The 15,902-nt window shown below is 43.0% G+C and overlaps 1 long non-coding RNA gene across 1 annotated transcript in view; it reads left to right on the top strand.

Annotated features, from left to right (window-relative positions):
* LOC105529508 overlaps positions 1-6,079 on the top strand; it is a 21,391-nt gene extending 15,312 nt beyond the window's left edge. Inside the window, exon 2 of the long non-coding RNA XR_001004522.1 lies at positions 3,950-6,079. This is a non-coding gene — a long non-coding RNA (uncharacterized LOC105529508). The remainder of the gene's footprint in view (positions 1-3,949) is intronic.
* Positions 6,080-15,902: the final 9,823 nt, after the last annotated feature.

Genomic DNA, 15,902 nt, shown 5'->3' with positions numbered 1-15,902 from the left:
TAAAATAAGGAAATTAAACTGTGTGGTTTGTAAAAGTAAGTTCCCTCCCTCTCCTCTCTCCCTCCTTCCCCTCCCTTCTCTCCCTCTCTCCTTCCCTCCCTCCCTCTCTCCTTCCCTCCCTCCCTCTCTCCTTCCCTCTCTCCCTCTCTCCTTCCCTCCCTTCCCTCCCTCCTGTTCCTGGACCAAACTGAGGGTCAGGCTGCTATTTCTCGGGGCCCAATAACGAGATGCAGATGAACTGGGGAGGAAGATAATTTTTATTTCTGTAACTGGTTACAGGGAGAAGGCCAGGAAATTATCACTAGACCAACTCAAAATTACAAAGTTTTCTAAACTATATGTCTACATGTTAAGTGTGCGTTCATCTAAAGACATTAGTGATTAATTTCTTTTAATCTGTAACTAAGGTCTGAGTCCTGAAGACCTTCCTTTAGAGCCTCAGTAAATTTACTTAATCTAAATGGGTCCAGGGGCTGGGGTGGTTACTTATCTTGTCTCCTGCTAAATCAGGGAGGTTCAGGGAGTTCCTTTAGACCCCCAATAAACTTGTTTGTGGAGGCCTGGGGAGTTTCTTCAGACCCCCATTAAAACTTGTTTAATCCTAAATGGGTCCTGTTAAGAATTCCTTTGTTATTTTGTCATGCTTTAGTGTCCAGGCAAAACTTTTGGTGGGCTTTTGTTGCATTCTAGCCTTTGTATAAGGGCACTGGCTCAATCAGCTTTTAATGTCTACCCTAGTTAGTCAGTCAGTGCTGGGACAGTTGTGATGGAAGCCTTCGGTATTGAGACCTAGCCTCCCTCCCTTCCTCCCCTCCTTTCTCCTCCCCTCTCCACCTCCCTCCCTTTGTTCCTTCCTTCCGTCCTTCCATCCATCCTTCACTGGAGTTCCTACTATGATCAAGACATTATGCTAGAAGCTGGAAATAATGTTACACAAAACACATGCACAGACCCCATTAAGAAAGTTAAAAAGCCACCCAAAGAATGGGAGAAAATATTTGCAAATTATACATGTGGGACTTGTATCTAGGATATATAGAGAACCCTTACAACTCAATAATAAAAATACAACAACTCAATTACAAAATTGACAAAAAAATCTGAATAGACATTTCTCCAGAGAAGCTATACAAATGGCCAGTAAGCACATGAAGAGATACTCAACATCGTTAGCCATCAGGGAAATGCAAATCAAAACCATAGTGAGATACCACTTCACACCTACTAGGATAACTATACTCAAAAGATAGACATTAACAAGTACTGGCAAGAGGTGGAGAAACTGGAACCCTCATACACTGCTGGTGGAATTGTAAAATAGTGTGGCCGCTTTGGAAAGCAGTCTGGCCATTCATCAAATGATAGCCATAGAGTTAACCTATGACACAGAAATTCCACACTTAGGTATACGTCCGTGAAAGGAAAATAGATCTCAGGACTCCCAAAATCACTAAGCCAAAGGGAAGTCAAACTGAAACTGTGTTAGGCAAACCTGCCTCCCATTTTATTCCTACGCAATCTAGCTACAAAGATAAAAAAGCTACGTACCTCCCTCACAATTTGCCCACAAGGAAATTCCTTGTGGACAAAAGACAGAGAGAATTCAGTCATTCCTTGCTCATGTGAGACCAAATGCATGCCTGATTGCTTCCTCCACCCTATTATTTCACTAAGCCAGACTAAGGCATAAGTGACTATTCCTCTACCCTCCTCTCACATGTAAATTGTGTATTCAGTAAAAGGCTAACCAGAGACCAAAACATGCAACAGTTTGTCTCACATCTACCTGTAATCTAGAAGCCCCCAACCTCACTTCTAGTTGTCCCACCTCTCCAGACTGAACCAGTGTACATCTTACATATATTGATTGATGTCTCATATTTCCCTATAATGTATAAAACCAAGCTGTGCCCCGAACACCTTGGGCACATGTTGTCAGGACCTTTTGAGGCTGTGTGACAGGCATGTGCTTAACCTTGGCAAAATAAACTTCCTAAATGGATTGAGATCTGTCTCAGATACTTTTGGGTTCACACATCCATGAGAAATGCAAACATATGTCCACACAAAACTTGTACCTGAGTATTCATTCATAGAAGCATTATCAAATAGGCAAAAGGTAGCAACAACCCAAATGCCCATCAGCTGATGAATGGATACATAAAATGTGGTAGATCCTTACGATGGAATATTATTCATCCATAGGAAAGATGTACTGATACTCATTAAAACATGGCTATATCTTGAAAGCATTGTCCTAAGTGAAATAAGTCAGTCACAAAAGGCCACTGATTATATGATTTCATTTATATAAGATGTCCAGCATATATATAGACAGAAAGTAGATCAGTGATTCCCCAGGGGTGAGGGAGGGGAATGGAGATTGACTGCTAATGGTTATGAGATCTATTTTTGGGATGATGAAAATGTTCTGGAATTGATTATGATGGTTGTACAACTCTGCAAATATACTAAAAAACCAATGCGTTTTTCACTTTAAGTAGGTGAATTGTCTGGTATGTGAGCTATAACTCAATAAGGCTATCATGTACTTATTTTATTTTATTATTATTTTTTGGAGATGGAGTCTCGCTTTGTCACCCAGGCTGGAGTGCCATTGTGCAATCTTAGCTCACTGCAACCTCTGCCTCCCAGGTTCAAGTGATTCTTCTGCCTCAGCCTCCCAAGTAGCTGGGACTACAGGTGTGTGCCACCATGCCTGGCTAATTTTTGTATTTTTATTAGAGACGGGGTTTCACCATGTTAGGTGAAACTTGAACTCCTGACCTCAGGTGATCCGCCTGCCTCAGCCTCCCAAAGTTCCGAGATTACAGGTGTGAGCCACCACACCTGGCCTATGTACATATTTAAAAAACACTAGCATGGTCTCTGTGCTTGTGGAAAACAGTCTTGTTGGAGAGATAATTTTAATCAAATAATTATACAAAATTATCTAACAGTTACAAATTATAGTGAAGGAAAAGAATCCCATATTATGAAAGAGACTAGCTGGAGGCTAATGGGGGGGCGGTAGGTAAACATTCAAGTGCTCTTACAGAGATCCCCAAGTAACACTGGCTTAAATAAGGTAGATGTTCCATTCTTGCTGATCTGTCAGTGCAGGTGTAAGCGGTCTAGGGTGCATATGGAAGCCTCACCATTTTGGGGCTCTTCTGGCATGCTGCTCTGCTGTTCCCTGGGGGGCTGCACTCATCTGCATGGTCCACAGTGGCTCTCCACCATGCCTACAGTCCAAGCCTGAGAAGAGGGAGGGAAACAGTACAAAACTCGGCACTCCTGCTCATATTCAGCACTTTGTCACACCAGGTGAGGAAACAAAGTCAGATGTTCATCTGTTCAGATACCACTTAAGGGTTCTATTAGGAGAAGAGAATATATATTGGGCAAACAATTAGCAATTTCTGCCATAGATGGCCTCTCTGAGGAAGTAACATTGAAAGCAAGAACCTCGGGGTTAGTTGATGTTAAAGAGTCAAACGAGTTTTCCAGGCCAGGGGGATGGCATATGGAACGGCCATGAGGCAGGAAAGGCCAGCTACCACATTTAATGATGCTTAATGATGTGCGTGTTTACTGTGCACATCCCCTCCAGATTTTTTTTTTGTTTTAACAGAGTCTCTGTGGCCCAGGCTGGAGTGCAGTGGTGCAATCATAGCTCACTGCATCTTCCAATTCCCAGGCTCAAGTGATCCTCCCACCACATGCCACAATGCATGGCTAATTTTTTGTTTCTAGTAGAGACAAAGTCTCTCCGTGTTGCCCAGGCTAGTCTTGAACTCCTGGGCTCAAGAGATCCACCCACGTCAGCATTCCAGACTGCTGACCTGGCCCCCTCCGATGTTTATAACTCATGAGTACCAGGACTAGGCCTGGTACTGGGAACCAGCTGCATTGGATTTACCAGGCTTTTCACTCTTGTATTTTACAGGGCTGGGACAGGCCTGGACTGCAAGGAGGGGTCTTTGCACCATCTCTGAAAAGCCTGTGTGTATCCTCAGCTTTGAGAACTGAATTCCATGGGTTGTGTCAGTGTCAGACCTGTGAAATTCAGTTCTTCAGCTGGGATATCTCTGTCGTCGTGGGCTTGAGGACACTGGAGAGAGTAGATCATGGAGAACTTCAGTCTGCTGAGGAGCTTGGAAGACTGGAGACAGAAGGCAGAGTCTCAGGCTCTGAAGGAATAAGGAGTGTGGGTTCCTGTGAGAAACACTCATTTGATTGTGAAAAGACTTGAGTTCTATGCTAAGCAGGGTTCCAAGTAGCTAAATGAATGATCTCAGCAAGTCTTTCTTGCTGCTGCTGCTGCTGCTGCTACTCGTTTACATTTATTGATTACTTAACGACGATTCAGGTACTGTCGTAAGTGCTTTACATGCTGTTATAGGAGACTCTTGGGAGAAATCTCTTTAATGAAGCTTGAGACACATGGCATTGCCATGCAATGATTTTTTTCCCCCTCTTCACGGAATCAGAGGGAATAACAGAATGTGACAATGATTCTTTAGCATGGACTGCTGAGGCTTCTGGTTCCTTTTTAAGATCTGTGGTGAAAGAAGATGAGAAACATGGGTATGCCCTTCTTTTCGTCCCCGTCTTCCTTTATTTGAATCTTTACTTCCTTCTATAAATATATTAGGGCTACATTGTCCCCTTGTATTTCAAACAAGGCAAAAAGAGGTTGTAATCAGACTTTACTGCAATCCTCAGTTTCTCCACGGAACAGGAATGCAAAGGTTTTGAAGGCCTCTCTATTTGCTGACATGGTCAGCTGGGTGCCGTGGGCCAAGTCCTTCTGTTGCCTTCCTCTGTCACCAAGTAAGCTAGGTCCATTCTGAGGCTCAGGTTTGCTGTGATGATGACCACTTTTAGGCAGAAAGTTAGAGGTCTCATGAGTGCTATATAGACTTTATCAGGCTTTAGATTTGATGGGGAATAAGGAATGTGACTTGTCTTTTGGGAACTGATTTTTGATTCATCATTGTCTCTTGCTGTCCTGGAATTTCCATGTTATTACAGTCTACTGAACGAAAGAGTAACCTGTGCCAGAGGAGAGGCGAGTGAAAGACTCCACAGCATACTCATTCTCAGTCTGTCTTCTCAGTGCCACCGAGGTTTACTGAGTACCCACTATGTGCTGAGCACTGTGCTCAGGGCTTTGTATGCATGATCTCAGTGAATCTCACCAAGCCTCATCTGGAAAATGGGGACAAATTAACAACAGGATGGCAAATTAAAAAACACGTAACCACGTTCTACAGATGCAAAGGGGTGCTTGGTTATTATGAAGGCCCCCCGGCAAGTGTGTGGGACATGGGTGTGTTCTCTGGGTTGTACTGATCAGATCAAGGACCTCCCCCACCCTTCTCACATTCTGCCCACTTCCGCCCTTTGCTTATCAGACCCTTAGCCAGTGACTCATTCTAGAACCAGAACCTTGGTGAAATCTCAACTGAGACCAGAGATCGGTGTCTTCAGTCCTAGACTGATGGAGAAAATCCAGAATGTATACTAGAAGTTCCAAGTGCTCTGGGTTTCACCTCGTCTGTGCTGTAGACACTGACTTTGGCTCAGAACTCCGATTTAGTACAAAAGGCTCATTTTAATTTCAGGGGCACTATTCCTGAAGCAAACCTAATAAATGAAATATGGAATTCGCAGATACACACACACATTAAAAAATTAACCTGGTGTATCTGTGAAGAGTAGGCAGAAATTCACTGTATAAAAGAATGCTTCATTTTATAAAGAGTTTGTGTTAAGATTCCATTAGATAGTACATTTCTCAAAGATTTTTGAGGTTGTATTTGCTTTATCAAAACTTGGTTTATGTAAGTGGAAAAAGCATGTTGCAAAATAACTTGGTGTCTATGATTCAGTTTATGTAAAATAATAAATGCATGTAGGAATACTTGTGTTGAACGATGTACATTGATTTGTTGACAATGATTATCTCTGAGATGGTGGGATTTGAGATGTGTTTTTCTTTTTTTTTTTGTATTTTTCTCTGTTGTTTGACTTAGAACATGTTTAGTTACAATAATAAAGTTATTGAAGACAATATAACACCCAATTGTGATGAGTCCAGACAGTACTCATGCTGTGCATTTCTTAGACAGTATGTTGTACAGGTGGGTCATGGAGGAGTGGAGAGAGAGCCCTGATTTGTTGTCCCATGAAGAAGAGAGGCACAGGATAATATGTAGTGTGATTCTTTTTTTTTTTTTTGCAAGAGGAGAAATGTGTGTGTGTCCATGTAAGTGTATGGATGTCCAGTGGGTAGTGGGTGTTAAGATTGCAAGTGATTTTTTTCCTCTCTTCCTTAATTATGCTTTGCTGCCTAAATAAAAAAAGAGCACTCTCCAAAAATCCATCCATGTGTGCCAGTGGTTTTAAATGTGTTTCTTGGACCAGCAGCATCAGTATCACCTGTGACTTTTTTTGAGTCACTCTGTCACCCAAGCTGGAGTGTGGTGGCACAATCTTGGCTCACTGCAACCTCCGCCTCCTGGGTTCAAGTAGCTGGGATTACAGGAGCCTGCTACTATGCCCAGGTAATTTTTGTATTTTTAGTAGAGATGGGATTTTGCCTTGTTGGCCAAGCTGGTCTTAAACTCCTGACTGCAGGTGATTCGTCCACCTCAGCCTCCCAAAGTGTTGGGATTACAGGCATGAGCCACCACGCTTAGCCTGGGAATGACTTTTTAGCCAACCAACCTGTGAACTTTTTAGAAATGTAAATTTTCAGGCCCCACTCAAGACCCCCTGAATAGAAAACTCTAGGGGTAGGGCCCAGCAATTTCTGTTTTACCAACCCTTTGACTGACTTTTATGCACACTAAAGTTTTAGTACTGATAGGGTCAATCAAGGGATATCTCCATTCCCCTGGAACTGAAATATAGCTGACATTGACATGAAAGATGCTGGCCCACTCCTACAAGTATGCATGCAAGTATTCCACAAAACTTATTTCTGAGAGATGAACAACAGGACCACAAAACTTCAAGATCATTAAAGTGATATTTCCATCAGTGAATGGTAGATCTCTAGGTTTTTAATGTGCAAACTTTAGGTGCATAAAACCACCTGAAGAAGTTGTCAATTAAGGCAGGCTCCTGGGTCATACCCCTGACCCACAGACTAAGCATTGCCAGGGATCTGTCATTTTAACCATCCCTCACTGAATGTCATCAAGGAGGTCCTAGGACAACACTTAGAGCAACTATTCTAGGCTTTTTCAAATGCTGTTTTCCCCCTCCATACTGTTATGTTTCTTCTTTCCAATTCATCCTTTCTCTTCCTGTCGTGATTGATGGGGTCTCAGAAGCAGATTAGCCATCCTTTCTGCTCTGTGCTTGGGATAGAATAGCTCACATGCTGCTAGAGAGGTGCCTTGGGAGTAATAATAATGATAATGGAAGTATTGATTTGCCATCCTCCAATAACAGAGGAAGGTCACGATTTATCAGCTCACATTAATGGGACGAGGTGGAAAGTTGGACAAACTACCTCACAGTCTGCCTTTCCCTGGTTCTAGGTTGCTGAGATTCAGTGATTTAGGGACACAGTGGTTTCCTAAGTCCTGCCAGCAGTCAAACCTTTGTTAGTTAAAAGGGAAATTTCTTTTTTCATATTTTCTCACATCTAGACTCTTGCCCTCTTTTCTAATAATATTTCAGAGAGACAGCTCCCAGTTTGGGTGTCCAGGTGGTCAGAGAGTCTGGAAAAATGCTCTGGGGGCAGGAAACCAGGAAACAAGCCATCTTGTCTAGTTCCTCTTTGCTCTTGTTAGCACTAAGGTGATTTCACAACAGTTTTTAAAGGACGTTCTGCTCCTATCTCCTGCAGAAGGCTCTCCAAGTAGAAGAGTTAACTTTGATTATTCCTGGGAAAGTGCAGCAAATATAATTAGAACTTTTCTTTATTGGATATTTACAATGCTCCAGGTATCTTGTATTAAAGAAAGATTTCTCTATTTTCTATATCTGAAAACTGAGGCTCAGGGAGGTTACATAATTTGCTTAAGTTTCACACACAACATGTTAAGTGTCACAGTTAGACTGCACAGGGAGAGCCTATGTTCCTTTCACTAAAGTTTGTACTGTATTAGGATTTACAGTTTGTAAAGCACTTTAACACACATTAGTATATTTGTTGAACACCACATTCTTCAGTGAAGTAGCTCTTCTTTTTTTTTTGTTTTTGAGACAGAGTCTTGCTTTGTCACCCAGGCTGAAGTATAGTGGCGTGGTCTCAGCTCACTGCAAGTTCCGCCTCCCGGGTTCAAGCAATTCTCCCTGCTTCAGCCTCCTAAGTAGCTGGGATTACAGGTGCCCACCACCACGCCCGGCTAATTTTTGTATTTTTTAGTAGAGATGGGGTTTTGCCATGTTGGCCAGGCTGGTCTCGAACTCCTGACCAGTGATCTGGCTGCCCCAGCCTCCCAAAGTCCTGGGATTACAGGCGTGAGCCACTGCGCCTGGCCATAGCTCTTCTTGTAATCCTAATTTTAGAGATAGGAAAGTGGAATTTTCAGAAGATTTTGCAACTTATCTGTCCCCCGTGCCATATAGCTGGTAATTGGTGACGTAGAGCCTCAAAATCAAGATCCCCATAGCAAAAAGTTTATTTTTACCTAAAAAAGTATACGAATATACATAAACTTGGAAGGAAAGAAAAAAAATCTTTAGCCTCAGTTTCTCCAATGTGACTGAAAACAGAAGAGCATGCATTGAGGCCCACTATGACTTATTCCTCCACCTGTGCCTTTGGTCAGCAGGAGTGAGCCCCTGTCCATGACCAATTTCACCCCTGGGACACAGTTATACTTTAAAATATGTGATAATTAAGAAACCATATGCGCTTTTTCTTTGGGTCCTGCAGTGCTCCTAAGACTGGTCAGATTTCACTGTCTCTGGTCAGCACTTTTTTTTTTTTCTGAGACAGTCTCACTCTGTCACCCAGGCTGGAGTGTAATGGTGCGATCTCGGCTCACTGCAACCTCTACCTCTCGAGTTCAAGCGATTCTCCTGCTTCAGGTTCCTGAGTAGCTAGAGTTACAGATGTGCACCACCATGCCTGACTAGTTTTTGAATTTTTAGTGGAGATGGGGTTTTGCCTTGTCGGCCAGGCTGCTCTGGAACTCTTGACCTCAAGTGATCCACCTGCCTCAGCCTCCCAAAGTGCTGGGATTACAGGTATGAGCCACCACACCTGGCCATATTTTCTTATTTTAAAAACTTACTTTTCTTCTTATATATGTAGTATGAATTTATTGCAAATAAGTTTGAATATATGGGAAACTATAAAAGAGAAAGTTTGAAATTATTAAAATTTTAAATTATGCAATTATGTATTTTTTTTAACTGGAAATTTGGAGAATTCAGAATATCATAGGAGAAAAACGTTATCTATACACTTATAGATTACCTTTTTGGGTTGTTTCTTTTCATTTTCACTTTTTTCTTTTCTTTTACACGATTGGGATTATCTTTTTAATTTGTGTATCTGTGTTCTGTGTTCTGTTGTTTAACGTTTTAGAGTGTGCTTTTCCTCATGTCCTTGCATGGTCTTTTTATGCATTTTAAATGGGTGCATAAGCAGTTCAAGGGGTGGATGCGCCTTTGTTTACATGATCGTTTCCTTATTATCAGATATTCTGAACCTGGGTCTCCTGACTCTAAATCTGCCGCTATTTTTTTTTCCCCCACATATCTGTCTCTATTTCCTTTAGCTTCTTGTTTGCATTTATTTGAGAATTATTTGTGATGATTTTAGGAGTGTAAAAAACAGTATAAATAAATGTATTTTGCATTACTACATAACAGTGCTAGTGTTGAGGATTTACTATGTGCCAATCTCTATTTCAATACTTTGAAGAGCTTCTCATTAAAGCCCTCATCTCCCACAACAACAGTAGATACTGTTATCATTCCCATTATATAGATGATGTCACAGACACACACAGAGGCTAAGTATCACAGCACATTCATTTGTGTCTAGCAAAACATCCAGCTTCCAGAGTCATATACAAACAGGCATTTATTTGTTCTTAGCCATTCTGAATACGGGCAACTACTACTAGCATTTGGGTTCGAGGCTCAGTGACATCAAGGCTGTTGTCACTGCAGAACTTTTCTCTTGTGCCTCTTGGTTTTAAAATGGCTGCAAAGGTCGTAGATATTACATCCTGATTCAAGAGAGGAAGGGAGAGAAACTGATGGTGTGGACTGGTCACGTCTGCTCCTTTTATCAGGAAAGCACATTTTCTTTCCAGAATCCCCTTTGTCTCCCCAGGAGAATTCCACTCATGCATTATTGTGTTTTTCATGACCACTGCCAACTCCAGAAAAGACTGGGAAAATGACTGTTTAACTTTTTCAACCTCTGGAGTGGAAGAGAGCTTGGGAAAGATTTTTTCTTTTTTTCTTTCTTTCTTTTTTTTTTTTTTGAGACAGAGTCCGCTCTGTCACCCAGGCTGGAGTGCAGTAGCACGATCTTAACTCACTGCAGCCTCCACCTCCCGGGTTCAAGCGACTCTTATGCCTCAGTCTCCCAAGTAGCTGGGATTACAGGCATGTGCCACTATGGCTGGCTAATTTTTATATTTTTAGTAGAGACAGGATTTCACCGTGTTGGTCAGGCTGGTCTTGACTCCTGACGTCAAGTGATCCACCTGCCTCTGCCTCCCAAAATCCTGGGATTACAGGCTTGAGCCACTGCACCTGGCCTGGGCATCACTTTTGCTATGGATTAAATTATGTCCCCCAGAATTCATATGTTGAAGCCCTAACCCCCCAGTGTGACTGTATCTAAAGATAGGGTCTAGGAGGTTATTACGGTAAAATGAGGTCATAAGGGTGGGGCCCTATTTCAATAGGACTGTGGTGTTATAGGAAGAGGAAGATTCAATCTCTCTCTCTCTCTCCTACCCCATCACCACCCCCACCCCTCATGGCGACACAGTGAGAAGGCACAAAACTTCTCCATGTTGTCATCCTAATCTCAGACTTCTAGCTTCCAAACTGTGAGAAAATAAATTTGTTTTTTTAAGCCACCCATTCTGTGGTATTTTGTTATGGTAGTACAAGCTGACCAAGACAAATGGCCACAAGATATCTGCCCTGGTCAAGTGTTGGTCTTATTTTTCCTAGCAGCCGATTTCATACAGGGACCAACCATCGGCTAAGAATTGGTGTATATCACATCTCTGGCTTGGATTATGGTTGGAAGTGGTCCAGTGCCTGCCAAACCTCATCTCTCACTGAATATAACACCATCTAATACATGCCAACATTTTCATCAATATTAGTGTCACCGCAAAGTGCTATTAAAATAGAAGTGGTTTCATACATTATTTATCTGCAACGTGTCTACTGAGTCATTCTTTTGCTGGAGAGCTGTCTCCTTGGCATTTATAAACTTGGTGACAAATCTGCAGCTCACTGGATTCCTATCTTCAGGCTGTGACAGGGGAGAGGAGGCTCCATGGACTGTTTGGGCTGAAAGTAGTAGTTGTATCTCTTCTCTCAGCCCGGAACACATTTATTACGTGTCTGGTTGCAGGTGATCTGAACTAGGGGCTACGTAATGGAGATTCTGAAAATGATTGGCTGTAACCCAGTTTCTTTTAGTTAGAGGGGGTTCTAAAAGGATACATTATTTATTAGTGATTTTCAATTGTGATTATTTTTAAATCAGAAATTCAAAATGACAATTCTAATCAGTGGGAATACATTAATGAATAAAATAGTCATTACTGTCTTCATGGAATTGATGTTCTAGTAAAGGGGAGATTTCATATATAAAACTAGATTTCTGGCTGTTTGAAGTACCAAAAGAAGTGACAACTCTGGGCTGCCTTTTTTTCATGACAACTATTACCTGGATCCAGGAAGCCACTTTATTTATTTATTTATTTATTTATTTATTTGTTTGTTTGTTTGTTTATTGAGATGGATTCTTGCTCTGTTGCCCAGGCTGGAGTGCAGTGGCATGATCTCGGCTCACTGCAACCTCCGCTTCCCCAGTTCAAGTGATTCTGCTGCCTTAGCCTTCCGAGTAGCTGGGATCACAGGCATACACCACCACGCCCGGCTAATTTTTGTGTTTTTCATAGAGATGGGGTTTCACCATGTTGGCCAGGGTGGTCTTAAACTCCTGACCTCAGGTGATCCACCCATCTCGGCCTCCCAAAGTGCTGGGGTTACAGGCGTGAGCCACCACACTCGGCAGGTGGAGCCACTTTTAGATGGGGTATGAGAGCTGTCATTTGACACACTCCTCATCACTCCTATTGTCTCATTTGATCCACATGGAATCTCAATGGAGTAGATACCACTATTATTATTATTATCATCATTGTTACTGCCACTTGCAGACAAAGAAACTGAGGCTCAAAGAGGTGAAGTGACTGGCCAAGGTTTTCTAACTGTAGAAGGTGGAGTGTGATATGAACCCACTTCTATGCAACTTCAGAGGCTGAAGTCTTTGCCACTATGCGGAGTGGTTATTCAGGAGGCAGGAACACAAAAATATCACTAAGCAAAAACATTCAACCCATATAAGATCAAATTAGAGCAGTGTATCAGCAGGAAACAGATGGCATCCTCAAATTAGGATAACTCAAGCAGAGTTTCATAAAGAAACTATTTACAAAGGCGTGGGTAGAGTGTAGGGAAACTGCAAGGCATAGTGCAGAACCCTAGATTAGTAATAGTAGGGCTCCATTACCACTCCTAAGCCTTTAGGGGTAGATGAGAGGGCGGGTTACTGAAACTGGGGAGACAGGGGAGGACTGCCTTATTTGAGCTAACATCTTTTGCAGTGAAAAGCAGCCAGTACTTGGGGACTCCACAGGGAGACAACTTGGAGAATAAATACCCCAAGCTCATGCTCCAAGTTGTCTCTACTCCTTCCCTTTCATCTCCTGCCAATTGGAAGTCAGAGGGCAACGAGCCTTTGATGCCTTCCTACAGGTCAGCCTCTGAGAGCACAAAGTAGGGCAGAGAAGAGTGGAGAATGGCCCAGGGGACAAACTGGACATCCAGCACAAGGCGCAAGTCAAAGTCAAGAAGAGCACGCTAGGGGACGAGGGAGAGTGGGGAATCAGAATATACCACTTCAAAATATGCTTCTGTAGCAGAAGGATTATTTTGAGCTGAAGGCATTTGAGATTCAACAGATGCAGAAAGAAGCTTTCCCTAAGCATCCCTTATCTGACTAAAAGCAGAAACTTCTGAGAAACGAGGACTGTCATAAATCCCTTTTCTTGGGGAAGTTTTATGGCCTTGAAGGAGATGGAAAGCTGCACCGAATCGGACCTGCATAAACAAACTTCGCAAAGATAGCTCTTACCTTCCTTGAGTTTTCCCCCTGTATTTACCTCCTACAGTTTTGGGAAGCCTAAAACCCAAACCCCCTTTCCCGTGTCTTGTCACGTCTCTACAAATGTATCATCCTTTGTTGCAATGATTTAAAAGCCTCCAAGCCCTGTCACTTTTTTGGGCGTGTTTCCTCTAGTTTATGAACCACCTCCACAGGCCACATAAACTTATAAAATCACACAAAGTTTGTATGCTCCCCCCACCTCCTGTTAATCTGTCTTTTGACAGTTTACTTTGCAGGCGCGGCCACTCAGCCTCCAAAGGTAGAGGAAATTTCCCCCCTTTTACAGCAGCGATGATGAGCAGGGGAAGAAATAAAGATAAGGATGAGGCCGGGCGTGGTGGCTCAAGCCTGTAATCCCAGCACTTTGGGAGGCCGAGACCGACGGGTGGATCACGAGGTCAGGAGATTGAGACCATCCTGGCTAACCTGGTGAAACCCCGTCTCTACTAAAAAATACAAAAAACTAGCCGGGCGAGGTGGCGGGCGCCTGTAGTCCCAGCAAAAGTAGTCCCAGCTACTCGGGAGGCTGAGGCAGGAGAATGGCGGGAACCCGGAAGGCGGAGCTTGCAGTGAGCTGAGATCCGGCCACAGCACTCCAGCCTGGGCGACGGAGCGAGACTCCGTGTCAAAAAAAAAAAAAAAGATAAGGATGAGTCCAGCTTTGATGGGGCTGGGAAAGCATCTCCTTTTCCTTCTCTTTCTTACTCTCAGTCCTGTGAGGCCACCTTGTCTACCAGAAAAATCATTGATTCCACATCAGAGATTTCTCGAGTTTGCAACACAGGACTTGATACCTCTGTTTTGATGACTTTTCAGATGGACAGATGGTTGAACTATACAGGCTGGTGTCTTCCATTTTTTTGAGGAATGGTAGAGGGCATTAAACTCTACCTTCAGAAAGCGATGTTGTAAAACCTCCAAGACAGGTCTACCTGTTTTTCAAGTTCCCTAAAATCGATTCAGCTCAATCCTTGTCAAATACCATACATCCTGCTAAACTGAGCTATATATTACCCACCACCAAAAACCATTTACTTGCTTACTTTCAGAATTTGCCGTTTCTGAAATCAACTGGACCATGGCTTTAGATCTTTAGGGAAGCAGGTTTTCATCAGTGTATTTCAATCATCTTTACAGTGACATTTCCCACAGCCCACCCCCCCAGAGACAGAATATCACTGTCAGCATAAGTAACAGTAACAAATACAGGAGCAGTTTAGTTAACACTTTAACAATTCAAATGGTCTATAAACCTAGTGTTCCTGGTTCAGAAACAGTGTGCTTCTGAGAATATATAGGGTGAGAGGACAGAGGCACATAGCATTGTTGGATAAGAACATTCACAAGAGGCTGGTATCATAGTTAATTTAGGAATTAGTTGTGACACCATTGTTTATGTCTCCATGAGCGTTTCACTTTCTCTCTTTCTCTCTCTCTTTCTCTCTCTCGTTCTTTCTCCCTCTCTCTCTCCCTCTCTCTGTCCCTCTCTCTCCCCCCCTCTCTCTCTCTCTCTCTTTCTTTCTTTCTTTCTTTCTTTCTTTCTTTCTTTCTTTCTTTCTTTCTTTCTTTCTTTCTTTCTTTCTTTCTTCTCTCTCTTTCTCTCTTTCTTTCGGTGGAGTCTTGCTCTGTCTCCCAAGCTGGAGTGCAGTGGCATGATCTCAGCTCTCTGCAACCTCCACCTCCTGGGTTCCAGTGATTCTCACGCCTTAGCTTCCCAAGTAGCTGGGACTACAGGCGCGTGCCACCATGCCTGGCAAATTTTTTGTGTTTTTCGTAGAGACGGGGTTTCACCATGTTGGCCAGGCTGGTCTCATACTCCTAACCTCAAGTGATCCGTCCGCCTTGGCCTCCCAAAGTGCTGGGATTACAGGTGTGAGCCACTGCCCCTGGCCCCATTCTTTTTCCTAGATAATGGAACCCCAATATTGTTCAGAGAGTAGGCAAGCCATGTGCCTCAAAGGAAGCTGAGCTTCCCAGCCCTGGAGATCAAATTGTTTGTCCCATCCAGGTTTGGTGCCCTCACTCTCCACCGATGCTTGCATTAGCAGGACGTGTGATGCGGTTCTGACCAGTAGGCTGTGAGAAGTCTTCTGGGGCTGTCTCTAGCACAGTGGTTCCCCCTTACCCATGGGTGAGACATTCCAAGACTCCCACTGGAAGCCTGAAACCGAGAATAGTACTGAAACAGACTGCCATCAGTCAGAACACGTTTCTGTTAACAAATGTAATGCCTTTTCCAACTTAACTAAGCACTTATCACACACTGTGGCTGTAACTTTTGCAATCTGAGGTGTGACAGTAAAACTAGCATGAATTTCTTTTTCCTTCCTCACTATTTCACGGGTAGAAGATTTGTTCATACTGTAGCTATTAGCAGCACCAGCAAACGATTTCATTGCTTATTGAGAACTTTCACCTTTTCACGTAAAAGAAGCATTTTAGGCTTCCCTAGCATATTTAAATTGCCACCACTACTCCTCTTGTTCTTTGGGGC

The sequence above is a fragment of the Mandrillus leucophaeus genome, unplaced genomic scaffold (genome assembly GCF_000951045.1).
Source record: "Mandrillus leucophaeus isolate KB7577 unplaced genomic scaffold, Mleu.le_1.0 Scaffold77, whole genome shotgun sequence".
Taxonomy (NCBI): Eukaryota; Metazoa; Chordata; class Mammalia; order Primates; family Cercopithecidae; genus Mandrillus; species Mandrillus leucophaeus.
This window is presented reverse-complemented; position numbering and strand designations above follow the sequence as displayed.